Raw genomic sequence first — 16548 nt, 5'->3', positions numbered from 1 at the left:
CTATCGCACGGCGTTGCTGGCTCTTGCCGATGCTGCGTTCCCTCGGATGGACGAGGAGGGCCAAGACGCGATGGTTTTGGAGCAGCTGCTTAAGTTGGCGCAGGACCTAGGGGTCCCCATCAACACAGCTGACGAGATTGATATTTCTTCTTTGAGAGTCGCCACGAGTATTCAAGCGCACGAGGCCCTACAACGGAAACAAGGAGTTGGTTGCAGCTCCGGGTTCGGTGGTCACCGAACCCCAAGTCGTCAGCCCACGAGAGGAGGCGTTCGTCGCGGGACGACCAGGGGACTGGAGGCCGGGGGCTCGGTCGCCTCTGCGATCAGGCCGAAAGTCGGAGCAGCCGAGATCTACTCCGACCCTCGTCACGTGCTATAACTGCGGCCTCCGGGGCCACGTGGCGTCCGGGTGCCGCGCTCCGCGTCAGCGCGCCATGGGGGCTCGGCTGGACGACGACCGAGAGCCCAAGTCATCTCTACAATCCCCGGCAAGTCGCGGCACCTCACACGCTCGGTCTGTATGCTCGACACACATGGGACGCCGCGTCGCGGCGGAGGAGGGCCGGTTAAGGTTCGGGGATTCGGTTCGGCCAGGGGGGTTCGGTCGGGACCAGGGAGATATTGAATGGGCGGAATTGGGGCATAGAATTGTGGCTGCTTCGGCGGGTTCGTCCGTTGTTACGGGATCTATTGATGGGGTCGAGATTAGGGTGTTAGTGGACACGGGGGCATCGGCAACTATTATATCGGACCTCATTTATAATATTCTTCCAGTCCAATGTCGTCCGCTGCTCCCGGTGGATGTGCCATTTTACGCCGCTAACGGGGGATCGTTGGGCATTATCGGTCAGATTAGGGCGTCCATTTGCATTGGAGATATCAAATTGTCGGGACCCGTTTTCGTTTCGTCTTCTTTGGCGGTTCCTTGTCTTTTGGGCACTGATTTTTTGGCTAAAATGCCCATTAAAATTCTTATCGATCAACGATGCATTGAACTGCCATCGGGTCGCCGGATTGCATTTTTAACGAGCCCTACTGACATTCGGACGGCGTGCGCTACAATACAAGCGGTGGCGACACAGACCGTGCATGTGCCCCCGGGTTCACAGATGTTAATTCCCCTGGGTGAGGGAGGCTTCGGAACAAAGTATGCTTTGGGTCCTTCTAACAAGGCTGTCGGGGGTCTTGATTTATCGGTGGCTCACACCTTGGTGCGGGCTGACAGGGATCCGTTTGTAGTGGTTTTGAACGCTGGGTCGCGGCCAGCTGTCATTCAACAGGGCACCGTGCTGGCTCACGCGGCGCGGGTCCCTGTGGATGATGGGTTGGTTGCGCAGGTGGGCTCGAGCCCCACGCAGAACGTTGAGCTAAGGGAGGACCTTGAGTGGATCCATTCGCTATGCGCCGCCTCGGACGATTTGTCGGCGGTGCAGTTGGGTGCGCTGCGCGAGTTGCTCATAGAATTTTCTGATGTGTTCAGTAAACATAAGTATGACATTGGGTGCACGGATTTGTTGCACCACCACATTGAAACGGGCGATGCGGCGCCGGTCAGGCTAAATCCCTTCCGACTGAGTCCTGCGGAGAAGGAACATGTTCAGTCGGCTGTTAACGAAATGCTAGAAGCCGACATTATTTCGCCCTCCTCCAGCCCGTGGGGAGCGCCTATTGTGCTGGTTAAAAAGCAAGACGGGTCCCTGCGATTCTGCGTTGATTTCCGTCGCCTGAATAAGATCTCTGTGGCTGACGCGTATCCGCTTCCCAGGATGGATGAGTCCCTCGATGCATTGTCTGGTGCGCGATATTTTTCGACTCTTGATTTGTTATCGGGGTTTTGGCAGTTGCCACTCGACGAAGAGTCGAAACCTAAGACAGCATTTCGGACTCCAGGGGGGCTGTTCCAGTTTAACCGGTTACCCATGGGACTTCACTCCTCTCCAGCGACGTTTCAGCGACTTATGGAGTTGGTTTTGTCGGGCTTGCAGTGGGATACATGCTTGATTTATATGGACGATGTCATTGTTTTCAGTAAAACATTTGAAGAACACCTCCAGCGATTGAGAGGGGTGTTCTTGCGAATGCGATCGGCTAAGCTAAAATTTAAACCGGCCAAATGTCACCTCCTTCGTAAGTCGGTTAGATACTTGGGTCACATTGTCGATTCTTCGGGGATCTCCACCGATCCCGCGAAGACGGATTGTGTCGGCTCTTGGCCGACACCTACGTCCGTTTCCGACGTGCGTAGTTTCATCGGGTTTGCTTCTTATTACCGGCGGTTCGTTGAGCACTTCGCCACTATTGCAAAACCCTTGCACGCTCTAACGGCGAAGGGAGTGAAGTTCAAATGGGGACCGGAGGAGGAAGCCGCGTTTCGCTCCCTCCGGGACGCCTTGGTGGGTGCCCCACCCTTTTGTTATCCCGATTTTACGAGTCCCTTTTTGCTGGACACGGATGCTAGCAACACGGGCATTGGGGGGGTGCTATCCCAAGTCGTCGGGGGTGTCGAAAGAGTTGTCGCCTACGGTAGTAGGGTGTTGTCTCCGGCGGAGCAGCGCTACTGCGTCACCCGTCGCGAGCTGCTTGCCATTGTCTTTTTTGTGCAACAGTTCAGACCATATCTCTATGGTCGTCACTTTACGGTCCGAACGGACCACGCGGCGCTACAGTATTCATTGAGGGTCGCCCAACCCTCGGGCCAGTTGTCGCGGTGGTTGGAAGTCCTCCAGGACTATCAGTTTACGACTACGTACCGTAAGGGGTTGCGACACACAAATGCCGATTGCCTGTCGCGGTTGTTGCCTTGTAATGAATGCGCGTGTTTGTCGGGATCGGCGCGCTGTAAACCGACGCTTGAGGGGGAGATGAGGGCACTGGTTGCGACAGCGGGCGCACCGATCGTGGATGATTCCACTGCCTCTCAGGGTCGGGACTCGCTGCTCTCGTTGTCGCTCAGCGAATGGGGCCGTCTCCAGATGGCGGACAGCTCGCTGCTAGCATTGCGCCGCAAGGTGGGGGGTCCCGAGGGGGACCAGGAGCGCACCGGCTCCTATGTACTTAAGCAGGGCATGTTATTAAGATGGGACAGTTTGTCCCGGCGGAACGCACTCGTGGTGCCTTCCGCTGTAAGGGGGAGGGTTGTTTTGGCGGCCCACGAACGCCTCTTGCATTTGGGAGTTAACAAGACGCTTGCCCTGCTTCAGCGTGACTATTACTGGCCGGGAATGGGAAGTGATGTGGTAAATATTCTGAAGGGTTGCGTTGAGTGCGCCAGACGTAAACCACCGCCCGTGGCAGCTAATCCACCGCTGCAATCTATTCAGGTCTCGCGCACTAACGAGCTCGTTGCACTCGATATTTTGGGGCCCTTTCCAGTCACGCCGAGAGGGAATAAATACTTGTTAGTGGGGGTCGAATACTTTACTCGATGGCCTATGGCGTGGCCTCTCGCTAACCAGTCGGCAGCGGCTGTGACGGACGCCTTCGTCCAGGGCTATGTCCTGGACAAGGGGGCTCCCGAACGCCTGCTCACCGACCAAGGTAAAAAAATTTCGAGTAAATTGTTGCAAGAGGTGTGCGATCTGTTGGGTACCAAGAAGGTGCGTACCTCCCCGTACCACCCGCAGACAGACGGGATGGTGGAGAGACTTCATAAAACTTTGACTTCCATGCTGTGCCAGCAGGTGTGTGAGGCACATGTAGATTGGGACCTGCAGGTCCCGGGGGTCCTTGCCGCGTATAGAATGGCCCCCCATGCAGCTACGGGGTTTTCCCCATTCTATTTGATGTACGGTCGGGAAGCTGACCCGCCAATGGAAACGCAACTTGGCCTGTCCGCTCCACGAAATAATTCTAAATTGGCAGAACATATTAAGTTTAATATTCACAAGCTGACAGAGGCGAGGGAGGCCGCACGGCTTAATTCGCGGGCTCGCCAAATTGCTAATGAACGGTTGCGGGCACGGAAGGTGTCCATGCACGAATGGAAACCAGGTGACAGGGCCTGGCTGCATTGCCCTCAGGCACCCTTGGCTACGTCGCCTAAATTGTTGAGACCGTGGAGGGGACCCGTGGAGGTCGTGCGCGTTGCACGGCCCCAGTGCGTTCAGATAAAGTGGGGAAAGCGCCGTTGGTACGTTCACCCCTCCCGACTGAAACTGTTCTCGCCTCCATATGGCCTCCCCTTGTGTCGTGAGGGCCGAGCGTGTGACGTGACCGGCGACCCACAGGGGGAAATGTCTCTGCCTGATCCACACGTATTTTCGCCTGATCTGCTCCCAGGTGTCTCGGAACTGACAGCTGCCGACCACCGGCGGCCGGATCTCCGCGGCGGGGCCGGCCCTTTCAGGCCCGTTCCGCGCCGTCTGGAGCAGCCGGAACCGCCGGACGGTCGTCAGTGTCCCGCCCCATACGACGGACCAGCCAGACGGACTCGCGCCAGGTCGCGCTACTTTGCGTGATCCGCCTCGTGAGGAGTCGGGGCAGTTGGAGCGCCTCGTCACTGCGTGTAGTCGCAGGGACGCTGGGCGCGTTCGTTTTCTGGAATTCGCTTGTATTGTGTTGTTGTTGACTTTTCTTGTGTTCGTTGTCAATTTGTACATAGTTCTTGTTGTTGTTGTTGTTATGTTACGGGGCACACTGGGGGGTTACGGGTTTTTTTTTTGTGTTGTTTTGGTTGTCGTCTTATCGTTGCGGTTGGTTGTTGTTAGCAGCCGGGCCGGCTGCGAGCTATGTGGGAGGGGGTGATGTAGTGGTGATACGCGCTGGGGGTGTACGTCGTGTGCCAGCGCGTATGTACGTGGGTGTGTGTGGTGACGCGCGCTGACGGGGAGGAGCAGGCGTCAGCGCGCGGGTGGGGGTAGTGCTGCTGATTGGCTGGGTGCCGGCGACGCGCTGAGAGGGAGTGATCGGGTGGCAGCGCGGTGTGATTGGTCGAGGAGTGGAAACACGCGCTGGGCGGAAACGGATCGTAGAGATAGCGCGTGGTGATTGGGTAACTGAGGAGCGGTGCCGACGTTGAGGTCCGCATCCGCTCCGTCTCCCGGGAGGAAGGGATATATAAGGTGATGCACAGAGGAGTAGGGGGAGGAAGTGGAACCATCTAGGAATGAAGACGAAGGTGCAGAGATAGAGCCCGGAGAGGAGAGTAATGTAGAGTAATGGAGAGTAATGTACAAGGTGTAGCCAGAGAGAGAGAAAGGTCTACACGAGCCGAGTAATGCATACGGTGTAGCCAGAGAGAGTATAAGGTCTACACGAGCCGAGTAATGCATACGGTGTAGCCAGAGAGAGTATAAGGTCTACACGAGATAGGTACTGAAGAGTGTGTAGCCGGAGATGTAAGGTCTACACGAGACGGGTACTGAAGAGTGTGTAGCCAGATGTGTAAAGTCTACACGAGACGAGTAAAGAGTGTAGCCGAGGCGCAGAGTCTACACGAGACGAGAGAAGAGTGTAGCCGAGGCGCGGAGTCTACACGAGGCACAGAGAGCCAGCAGCACAGAATCTACGGGAGTCGAGAGAAGTGTGGAGCGGAGAGAAGAGGTCACGAGTTGTACCGTTGTATGGTGACCGTACTGTGAAGAAGAGAGGCCACGCGTTGTATCGTTGCAAGTCAAGATTTAATAAAAGAAGTGTGTTCCCGTCAAAGGAGTTTCCTGCCGTCATTTCCAATACTTCATAAGCAAGAACACTTCCTCATCACAAGTAATTCAAGCGAAACAATACCCACCATTTTTGGACAACCTAGTTGTCATTTAGACGGATGCATGATCCTAGAAGGAGGGAATTCCAATATTTACTCAGAAACATCCGTGAAGAATATTCATAACCAAAATGCATTTGATCAAGGAAATCCAGTGATTCTTACTCATGTTTAATTGAGGATATTGCTGAATCTTATCGCCAAATTTAATCAAAATTATACTGCTGGTGTCATGCATGGTATGAAGCGTACATTTGGACGTCGTGCAGCACTGGTCTATGCCCTTTGTGAGACAATGGTTCACGGAAAAAGATATCACAGAACTGATTCACGTAATATCATCAAGTTACTTCATATCCACACCAGGGGGGCCGCACTATCCGACTTGCCCTACAACAGGAAGACAATTGGTTGTATAACAGTCATAGCAGTATTATTAATTTTCATTTTACATGCTTTTATGCCGACCCCTTGCATGCCAACGTGATTTTTTGCATTGTGTTTCCCTCCATACAAAATATGTAATGCTGTCAATCACTCTTTGTGTGTGACTTTTGTTTTTCTCATATTTATATTCACCAAACTTTCGTGCCTTGTTCCATTATTGAATATTTCTCAATTCTATTGCGATAGCTAAGCTTCATTGAAATCACAAAACAGAAAATTGTTGTTAATTCACAAAAGAGCATCATGCTGTCAGAAGTGGGATTCAAACCCACGCCTCCAGGGGAGACTGCGACATGAACGCAGCGCCTTAGACCGCTCGGCCATCCTGACTGTGGCATGGTGTCACTAGAGGCTAATTTTAATCCATTCTCAGCAATCGATCCACGTGGTTCATGTGAAATAAACATTCCAATTATTTATCTAAGTGTAGTGGTGATGCGCGCTGGTGGTAGGGATCGTGGGGTAGCGCGTGGTGATTGGCTGTGTGTTGGTGACGCGCGCTGACGGTGAGGGATCGTAGGTCAGCGCGGGGTCATGGGTTATGTGATGGTGATTGGCTGTGTGTTGGTGACGCGCGCTGACAGTGATGGATCGTGTGGCAGCGCGTGGTGATTGGTTATGTGCGCTGACACAAGAAGGGATCGAGTGGCAGCGCGTGATGATTGGTCGGCTAGGGTGGGTGCTCACATCGCGGTCCGCATAGGCTCTGTCTCCTTGGAGCGGAGGGCTATATAAGGCGGTGCGCACGGGCGCTCGGGGAGAAGTTGGTGACCAGTGAAGACGGAAGACGGAGGAGGAAGAGATAGGGCCCTGAGACACCTAGTCCCGCTGTCCTTGTAAGGACCGGGGCCCTGTGTGGCTCAGAGGCGGGACCTTGGGACCCGGGGGCCGGACGTCCGTGTGAGGACCGGGCTGCGGGACCCAGTGGTCGTGATCTGTACCCAAGCTGGGGTGGGTCTAGAGGTTCCCCCGGATGCTACGGGGCTGGAATGCCCGTGTGTGTGTAGCCGGGTGGAACGGGTAGCGTGAGCTATAGATACCACACGTGTCAGGTGGAACGTGTAGTGTGAGCTGTAGATACCACACGTGTCAGGTGGAACGTGTAGCGTGAGCTGTAGTGACAACACGTGTTATTGTGACAACCCAAGTGTGAAAAAAGTGTGCTACCCGTCAAGTGGTCTCCCGCCGTAGTTTACTATACTACAACTGGCGTCAGGAGTGAAACAGTCATCCTGCCATGGATACCAGGAAGACTCATCGGACTCACGAGTGTGATCGGGAGGAAAACCACGACGACACGGGCCAGCAGGCATCAGGGGTAGAAGAGGAAGAGACGCCGGCACCACAAGACCCTTCATGGGCGCCCAACGTGCGGCTGGGGGCTGACGCCGGACTCCGCGACGCGCACTCCCGCCTGGCGGAGCTACTACTCGCCGCGGTGTCCATCCTAGCGGAGATCACCACGTCGGGAGGAGCGAGAACGTCGACAGACATTGAAGGGCTCGCGTTGCTGATTCCCGCCAAACTGACTTTGAAATTCCCGCCATTTCTGCTGAGCGGTCATCTTTTGGCGGGAACTGCGAGCAACACGTGGCGGGAGTCCACCAATCCCTGCCGCTTACGTCATCAACGCGCGCTACGGGCCGCCATCAGCCACCCGCCATAGGGGCCGCCATTTTGCAGCTCGACGGTGCGGCGCGGGAGAGTCAGGAGCCAGAGGACGACATCATTTTCCAGCAGCGTCTTCCCGCATTGACAGCCTTCAAGGCGGACGGCGGGGACTGGGGCGCATTCCAAAGAAAATTTCGCGCCCATCAAGAGATGTCGGCCTGGTCCGACGCTACGGCGCTGCGGGCACTGCCTGCCATGTTGGACGACGACGCGCTCGCGGCCTTCAGGTCCGCATCGAGATCGGCCCGCTCCACGCTCAAGGCTGCGCTGGGCCTCATGGCCAAAGTTTACGGACCACCTTCGGCCTGCCGCCACCAATTTTACGACCAACGGAAGGCGGACACGGAGACCGCGCTCGCCTACCGCACGGCGTTGTTGGCCCTCGCCGATGCCGCGTTCCCTCGTATGGACGAGGAGGGGCAGGACGCTATGGTTTTGGAACAACTGCTCAAGTTGGCACAGGACCTGGGGGTCCCCATCAACACAGCCGACGAAGTGGATATATGTTTATTGCGTGTTGCAACGAGTATTCAGGCGCACGAGGTCCTGCAGCGGAAACAGGTGGTCGTCTGCACTGCTGCCGGGGTCTCAGCTCCGGGCCCTGTGGTCACCGAGCCCCAGGTCGTTCGCCCACGGGAGGAGGCGTTCGCGGCTGCACGACCGGGGGATTGGAGGTCGGGGGGTCGGTCGCCTCTGCGATCGACCCGCAAGCTGGAGAAACCGAGACCTCCGACGTCCCTCATCACGTGCTACAACTGCGGCCTTCGGGGCCACGTGGCATCCGGGTGCCGCGCTCCACGTCAGCGCGCCACGGGACCTCGGCTGGACGACGACCACGGCCCCAAGTCGTCCCAACTACCCCCGGCAAGTCGCGGCACTTCACATGCTCGGCCTACATACACGACACACATGGGCCGTCGCTTTGCGGCGGAGGATGTTCGATTGGGGGTCGGGGAATCGGTTCGGAGAGGGGGGTTCGTACGGGGCCGGGGGGACATTGAATGGTCCGAGTTGGGCCACAGAATTGTGGCCGCGGCGGCCGGTTCGTCGGTCGTTACGGGATTCATAGACGGGGTCGAGGTCAGGGTGTTGGTGGACACGGGAGCATCGGCCACTATAATTTCAGACCTCATTTATAAAATTCTCCCCGTCCAATGTTGACCTCTGCTTCCGGTGGACGTGCCATTTTACGCGGCAAATGGGGGCTCATTGGGTATTATCGGTCAGATTCGGGCGTCCATTTGCATAGGGGATATTAAATTGGAGGGACCTATTTTCGTCTCCTCTTCCCTAGCGGTTTCTTGTCTGTTGGGCACAGATTTTTTGGCTAAGATGCCCATTAAAATTCTCGTGGATCAACGTTGTATTGAGCTGCCATCGGGTCGCCGTATTTCTTTTTTGTCTAACCCTACTGAAATACGGACGGCGTGCGCGACGATCCAAGCGCTAGCGACACAGACAGTGCACGTGCCCCCGGGTTCGCAGATGTTGATACCCCTCCGGTTGTGGAAGCCATTGGGTGGGGAGACTGCGGGACAGGGCGTGCTTTTGGGTCCATCGAATAGAGCTGTCGGGGGTCTGGATTTGGCGGTGGCTCAAACGTTGGTTCGGGCTGACGGGGACCCGTTCGTTATGGTGTTAAACGCTGGTTCAAGGCCGGCCATTATTCCGCAGGGCACCGTGCTTGCTCACGAAGCACGGGTCCCTGCAGAAGAGCGCCTTGTTGCACATGTTGATCCCGTCCCGGCGCAGAAAATTACATCGGGTGATGACCTTGAATGGGTCGATTTGCTGTGTGCGGACTCAAGTGATTTGTCAAGGGTGCAATTGGGGGCGCTGCGCGCTCTGCTGATCGAATTTTCCGATGTGTTTAGCATTGCACAAATATGATATTGGGTGCACGGACCTGTTACGCCACCACATTGAAACAGGCGATGCAGCACCAGTCTGGCAGAATCCCTTCCGGCTGAGTCCTGCCGAGAAGGAACACGTTCAATAGGCCGTCAATGACATGCTGACGGCCGACATCATTTCGCCCTCATCCAGTCCGTGGGGCGCACCTATCGTTCTGGTTAAAAAGCAAGATGGCTCCTTGCGATTTTGCATGGATTTCCATCGCCTGAATAAAATCTCCGTGGCCGACGCGTATCCGCTCCCCAGGATGGACGAGTCCCTGGACGCATTGTCCGGGGCGCGGTATTTTTCTACACTTGACTTACTGTCGGGATTTTGGCAGCTGCCACTCGACGATGAGTCTAAACCTAAGATGGCATTCCGGACCCCAGGGGGCCTGTTCCAGTTTAATCGGTTGCCCATTGGACTCCACTCTGCTCCCGCGACGTTTCAGCGCCTTATGGAATTGGTTTTGTCGGGTTTGCAATGGGATACTTGCTTAATTTATCTTGACGATGTCATTGTTTTCAGTAAAACCTTTGAGGAACACCTCCAGCGATTAAGAGGGGTGTTCTTGCGGATGCGTTCAGCTAAGTTAAAGTTTAAACCGGCGAAATGCCACCTTCTGCGGAAATCCGTAAGGTACTTGGGCCACATTGTCGATTCTTCGGGGATCTCCACCGATCCCGCGAAGACAAACTGTGTCAGTTCATGGCCAATGCCCACGTCGGTATCAGAGGTCCGCAGCTTCATTGGTTTTGTGTCATACTACCGCCGATTCGTGGAGCATTTCGCCACCATTGCCAAACCCTTGCACGCTCTAACAGCCAAAGGAGTCAGGTTTCAATGGGGGCCAGAGGAGGAGGCCGCGATCTGCTCCCTTCGGGACGCCTTGGTGGGTGCCCCGCCCTTACATTACCCTGACTTTACGAGTCCCTTCTTGCTGGATACTGATGCTAGTAACTCGGGCATTGGGGGGGTGCTCTCACAGGTCGTTGGGGGAGTTGAACGGGTGGTCGCCTATGGTAGCTGGGTTTTGTCGCCTGCGGAACAGCGCTACTGCGTCACCCGTCGCGAGCTGCTGGCTATTGTTTTTTTTGTGCAGCAATTTCGACCTTATCTCTATGGCCGTCATTTTACGGTCCGGACGGACCACGCGGCACTTCAGTATTCATTGAGGGTCGCCCAGCCCTCAGGCCAATTGTCACGGTGGTTGGAAGTCCTCCAGGACTATCAATTTACGACCACTTACCGTAAGGGGTTGCGCCACACCAACGCGGATGCCCTGTCGTGGTTGTCGCCTAGTCCTGAATGTGCGTGCTTGATGGGGTCGGCGCGCTGTAAACCGCCAGGTGCTGTGCCCGAGAGTGAGTTGGTCGCGGCCACGAATGCGCCGATGGTTGACGTTCCCGCTACCCCTGCGGGCGGGGACTCGCTACTCTCACTGTCTCTCGTTGAGTGGGGCCGACTCCAGATGGCTGACAGCTCCCTGCTCGCGTTGCGTCGTAGGGCGGGGGGTCCCGAGGAGGGTCGAACACGGGCTGGCTCCTGGCTGCTTAAGCAGGGCCTGCTAATGAGGTGGGACAATATGTCCCGGCGGCACGCACTCGTCGTGCCTTCGGCTATACGGGGCAAAGTTGTTCTGGCTGCACACGAACGCCTCTTACATCTCGGGGTAAACAAAACGCTTGCTCTGCTCCAGCGGGACTATTATTGGCCGGGGATGGGGAGCGATGTGGTCAATATACTGAAGGGGTGTGTGGATTGCGCCAAACGGAAACCACCGCCCGTTGCGCCAAATCCACCGCTGCAGTCTATTCAGGTCTCGCGCACCAACGAGCTCGTTGCGCTGGATATTTTGGGGCCTTTTCCTGTCACGCCTAGGGGTAACAAGTACTTGTTGGTTGGTGTGGAATACTTTACCCGATGGCCTATGGCGTGGCCACTCGCCAACCAGTCAGCGGCGGCCATCGCGGATGCTTTTGTCCAAAGCTACGTCTTGGACAAGGGGGCTCCCGAACGCTTGCTGACCGACCAGGGAAAGAATTTTTCGAGTAAATTGCTGCAGGAGGTGTGCGACCTTTTGGGTACTAAAAAGGTGTGTACCTCCCCGTACCACCCACAGACTGACGGGATGGTGGAGCGACTCCACAGGACTTTAACCTCCATGTTGTGCCAGCAGGTGTGCGAGGCACAGGTTGACTGGGACTTGCAGGTCCCGGGGGTCCTCGCCGCGTATAGAATGGCCCCCCACGCAGCTACGGGGTTTTCCCCATTTTATCTGATGTATGGTCGGGAGGCCGATCCGCCCATGGAGACTCAGCTGGGACTTTCTGTGCCACGGCCTAATTCCAAATTGGCCGACCTTATTAAATTTAACATTGCTAAACTCGCCGAGGCACGGGAGGCCGCACGGCTTAATTCGAAATCTCGGCAAGTCGCCAACGAGCGCTTGCGTGCACGGAAGGTGTCCGTGCACGATTGGAAACCGGGCGATAGGGCCTGGCTGCACTGCCCTCATGCACCTTTGGCTACGTCACCTAAATTGTTGAGGCCATGGCGGGGACCCGTGGAGGTCGTGCGGGTTGCACGCCCCCAGTGTGTTCAGATAAAATGGGGAAAGCGCCGGTGGTACGTTCACCCCTCCCGGCTAAAACCGTTCTCGCCACCATATGGCCTTCCTTTGTGTCGTGATGACCGAGCAGGTGATGTGACCGACGACCCGGGGAGGGAGATTTCTTCACCTGATCCTCACATGTTTTCGCCTTATCCGCTCCCAGGTGTCCGGGAACTGACGGCTGCCGACCACCGGCGACCAGATCCCCGGGGCACGGCCGGTTCTTCCAGGCCTGAACCGTGCCTTCCTGGGCTGCCGGTACCACCGGACGGTCGACAGCTTCTCGTCCCGTACGACGGACCGGCCAGTCGGACTCGCGCTAGGTCGCGCAACTTTTCCTGACCGAATAAATCGGATGGGGATGCGGGCCGACGCGGCCGGAGCGTCTCGTCCCTACGTTCCCCTTTCGCTCGACCGCTTTATCACCCGTTCAAGGAGCGTGTGGAAGGGGGATCGGTAGTCAAGGAGACACTGGACACGTTTTTTTTCGGAATAACTTTATTGTGTTGCTCGTCGGTTTGTACATAGGTTGTGTTGTGTTGTTGTGTTGTGTTGTTGTGTTGTGTTGTTGTGTTGCGTTGTTGTTGTGTTACGGGGCACACGTCTGGAGTGGGGGTATTTTTTTGTTGGTTTGTTGTTGTTGGCAGCCGGGCCGGCTGCGAGCTATGTGGGGGGGGGGGGGGGGTGATGTAGTGGTGATACGCGCTGGTGGTAGGGATCGTGGGGTAGCGCGTGGTGATTGGCTGTGTGTTGGTGACGCGCGCTGACGGTGAGGGATCGTAGGTCAGCGCGGGGTCATGGGTTATGTGATGGTGATTGGCTGTGTGTTGGTGACGCGCGCTGACAGTGATGGATCGTGTGGCAGCGCGTGGTGATTGGTTATGTGCGCTGACACAAGAAGGGATCGAGTGGCAGCGCGTGATGATTGGTCGGCTAGGGTGGGTGCTCACATCGCGGTCCGCATAGGCTCCGTCTCCTTGGAGCGGAGGGCTATATAAGGCGGTGCGCGCGGGCGCTCGGGGAGAAGTTGGTGACCAGTGAAGACGGAAGACGGAGGAGGAAGAGATTGGGCCCTGAGACACCTAGTCCCACTGTCCTTGTAAGGACCGGGTCCCTGTGTGGCTCAGAGGCGGGACCTTGGGACCCGGGGGCCGGACGTCCGTGTGAGGACCGGGCCGCGGGACCCAGTGGTCGTGATCCGTACCCAAGCTGGGGTGGGTCTAGAGGTTCCCCCGGATGCTACGGGGCTGGAATGCCCGTGTGTGTGTAGCCGGGTGGAACGGGTAGCGTGAGCTGTAGATACCACATGTGTCAGGTGGAACGTGTAGTGTGAGCTGTAGATACCACACGTGTCAGGTGGAACGTGTAGCGTGAGTTGTAGTGACAACGCGTGTTATTGTGACAACCCAAGTGTGAATAAAGTGTGCTACCCGTCAAGTGGTCTCCCGCCGTAGTTTACTATACTACATAAGCAAGAACACTTCCTCATCACAAGTGATTCAAGCGAAACAATACCCACCATTTTTGGACAACCTAGTTGTCATTTAGACGGATGCATGATCCTAGAAGGAGGGAATTCCAATATTTACTCAGAAACATCCGTGAAGAATATTCATAACCAAGATGCATTTGATCAAGGAAATCCAGTGATTCTTACTCATGTTTAATTGAGGGTATTGCTGAATCGTATCGCCAAATTGAATAGAAATTATACTGCTGGTGTCATGCATGGTATGAAGCGTACATTTGGACTTCGTGCAGCGCTGGTCTATGCCCTGTGTCAGACAATGGTTCACGGAAAAAGATATCACAGAACTGATTCACGTAACATGATCAAGTTACTTCATATCCACACCAGGGGGGCCGCACTATCTGACCTGCCCTACAACAGGAAGACAATTGGTTGTATAACAGTCATCGCAGTATTATTAATTTTCATTTTACATGTTTTATGCCGACCCCTTGCATACCAACGTGATTTTTTGCATTGTGTTTCCCTCCATACAAAATATGTAATGCTCTCAATCACTCTTTGTGTGTGACTTTTTTTTTCTCATATTTATATTTCACCAAACATTCCTGCCTTGTTCCATTATCGAATATTTCTCAATTCAATTGCGATAGCTAAGTTTCATTGAAATCACAAAACAGAAAATGTTGTTAATTCACAAAAGAGCATCATGCTGTCAGAAGTGGGATTCGAACCCACGCCTCCAGGGGAGACTGCGACCTGAACGCAGCGCCTTAGACCGCTCGGCCATCCTGACTGTGGCATGGTGTCACTAGAGGCTAATTTTAATCCATTCTCAGCAATCGATCCACGTGGTTCATGTGAAATAAACATTCCAATTATTTATCTAAGAAAGAACACTTCCTCATCACAAGTGATTCAAGCGAAACAATACCCACCATTTTTGGACAACCTAGTTGTCATTTAGACGGATGCATGATATTAGAAGGAGGGAATTCCAATATTTACTCAGAAACATCCGTGAAGAATATTCAAAACCAAGATGCATTTGATCAAGGAAATCCAGTGATTCTTACTCATGTTTAATTGAGGGTATTGCTGAATCTTATCGCCAAATTGAATCGAAATTATACTGCTGGTGTCATGCATGGTATGAAGCGTACATTTGGACTTCGTGTAGCGCTGGTCTATGCCCTTTGTGAGACAATGGTTCACGGAAAAATATATCACAGAACTGATTCACGTAACATCATCAAGTTACTTCATATCCACACCAGGCGGGCCGCACTATCCGACCTGCCCTACAACAGGAAGACAATTGGTTGTATAACAGTCATAGCAGTGTTATTCATTTTCATTTTACATGTTTTATGCCGACCCCTTGCATACCAACGTGATTTTTTGCATTGTGTTTCCCTCCATACAAAATATGTAATGCTCTCAATCACTCTTTGTGTGTGACTTTTGTTTTTCTCATATTTATATTCACCAAACTTTCCTGCCTTGTTCCATTATCGAATATTTCTGATTTCTATTGCGATAGCTAAGCTTCATTGAAATCACAAAACAGAAAATTGTTGTTAATTCACAAAAGAGCATCATGCTGTCAGAAGTGGGATTCGAACCCACACCTCCAGGGGAGACTGCGACCTGAACGCAGCGCCTTAGACCGCTCGGCCATCCTGACTGTGGCATGGTGCCAATAGAGGCTAATTTTAATCCATTCTCAGCAATCGATCCACGTGGTTCATGTGAAATAAACATTCCAATTATTTATCTAAGTGTAATGTAGTAACTCGGCGGGAGACGACTTCACGGGTAACACACTCTTTATTTTACCAAACTCGTTCACAGGTGACTAACACCCACTCAGCTACTCGGGTGACTAACACCCACTTAGCTACTCGGTGACTAACACCCACTTGGTTACTCGGATGACTAACACCCACTTAGCTACTCGGTGACTAACACCCTCTTAGCTACCCTGGCGACTAACGCCCTCTTAGCTACCCTGGCGACTAACGCCCACTGAGCTATTCTGGCGACTAACGCCCACTGAGCTACTCGGGTGACTAACACCCTCTTAGCTACCCTGGCGACTAACGCCCTCTTAGCTACCCTGGCGACTAACGCCCACTGAGCTATTCTGGCGACTAACGCCCACTGAGCTACTCGGGTGACTAACACCCTCTTAGCTACCCTGGCGACTAACGCCCTCTTAGCTACCCTGGCGACTAACGCCCACTGAGCTATTCTGGCGACTAACGCCCACTGAGCTACTCGGGTGACAAACACCCACTTAGTATCTCGGGTGACAAACACCCACTTAGTATCTCGGGTGACAAACACCCACTTAGCTACCCTGGCGACTAACGCCCACTGAGCTACTCGGGTGACCAACACCCACTTAGCTACTCGGCGACTAACACCCACTGAGCTACTCGGGTGACCAACACCCACTTAGCTACCCTGGCGACTAACGCCCACTGAGCTACTCGGGACACTCCCTGCCCGGGGTGTCCGTCTTGACTGTGGGTCCCCAGCCCGACCCACGTGGGCGTCGGACCCCGGGTCCCACAGTCTCGCCTCCGAGCCACACAGGGCCCCGGTCCCCACAAGGACGGCGGGACTAGGGGTCTCGGGGCACTAGGTCTTCAGCTCCGTCTTCTGGTCTTCAACTGGGTAACTCTCCCCGAGTGCTCTCGCGCGTCCCCCTTTATACCCCACCTGCGGACGTCGCTGCAAGCA

At 54.7% G+C, this 16548-nt stretch overlaps 3 non-coding genes across 3 annotated transcripts; all 3 read right to left on the bottom strand.

Moving 5' to 3' along the window:
* Positions 1-6395: 6395 nt before the first annotated feature.
* TRNAM-CAU (transfer RNA methionine (anticodon CAU)) lies at positions 6396-6478 on the bottom strand. The gene has a single exon. It is a non-coding gene; the product is annotated as a tRNA-Met (tRNA).
* Positions 6479-14513: 8035 nt separating this feature from the next.
* On the bottom strand, positions 14514-14596 carry TRNAL-CAG (transfer RNA leucine (anticodon CAG)). Its single transcript has one exon. It is a non-coding gene; the product is annotated as a tRNA-Leu (tRNA).
* An 808-nt stretch (positions 14597-15404) lies between these two features.
* TRNAL-CAG (transfer RNA leucine (anticodon CAG)) lies at positions 15405-15487 on the bottom strand. Its single transcript has one exon. It is a non-coding gene; the product is annotated as a tRNA-Leu (tRNA).
* Positions 15488-16548: the final 1061 nt, after the last annotated feature.

The sequence above is a fragment of the Lampetra fluviatilis genome, chromosome 24, assembly GCF_964198595.1.
Source record: "Lampetra fluviatilis chromosome 24, kcLamFluv1.1, whole genome shotgun sequence".
NCBI lineage: Eukaryota > Metazoa > Chordata > Hyperoartia > Petromyzontiformes > Petromyzontidae > Lampetra > Lampetra fluviatilis.
Note: the sequence above shows the minus strand (reverse complement) of the source record. Positions and strands in the feature narration are given on the sequence as shown.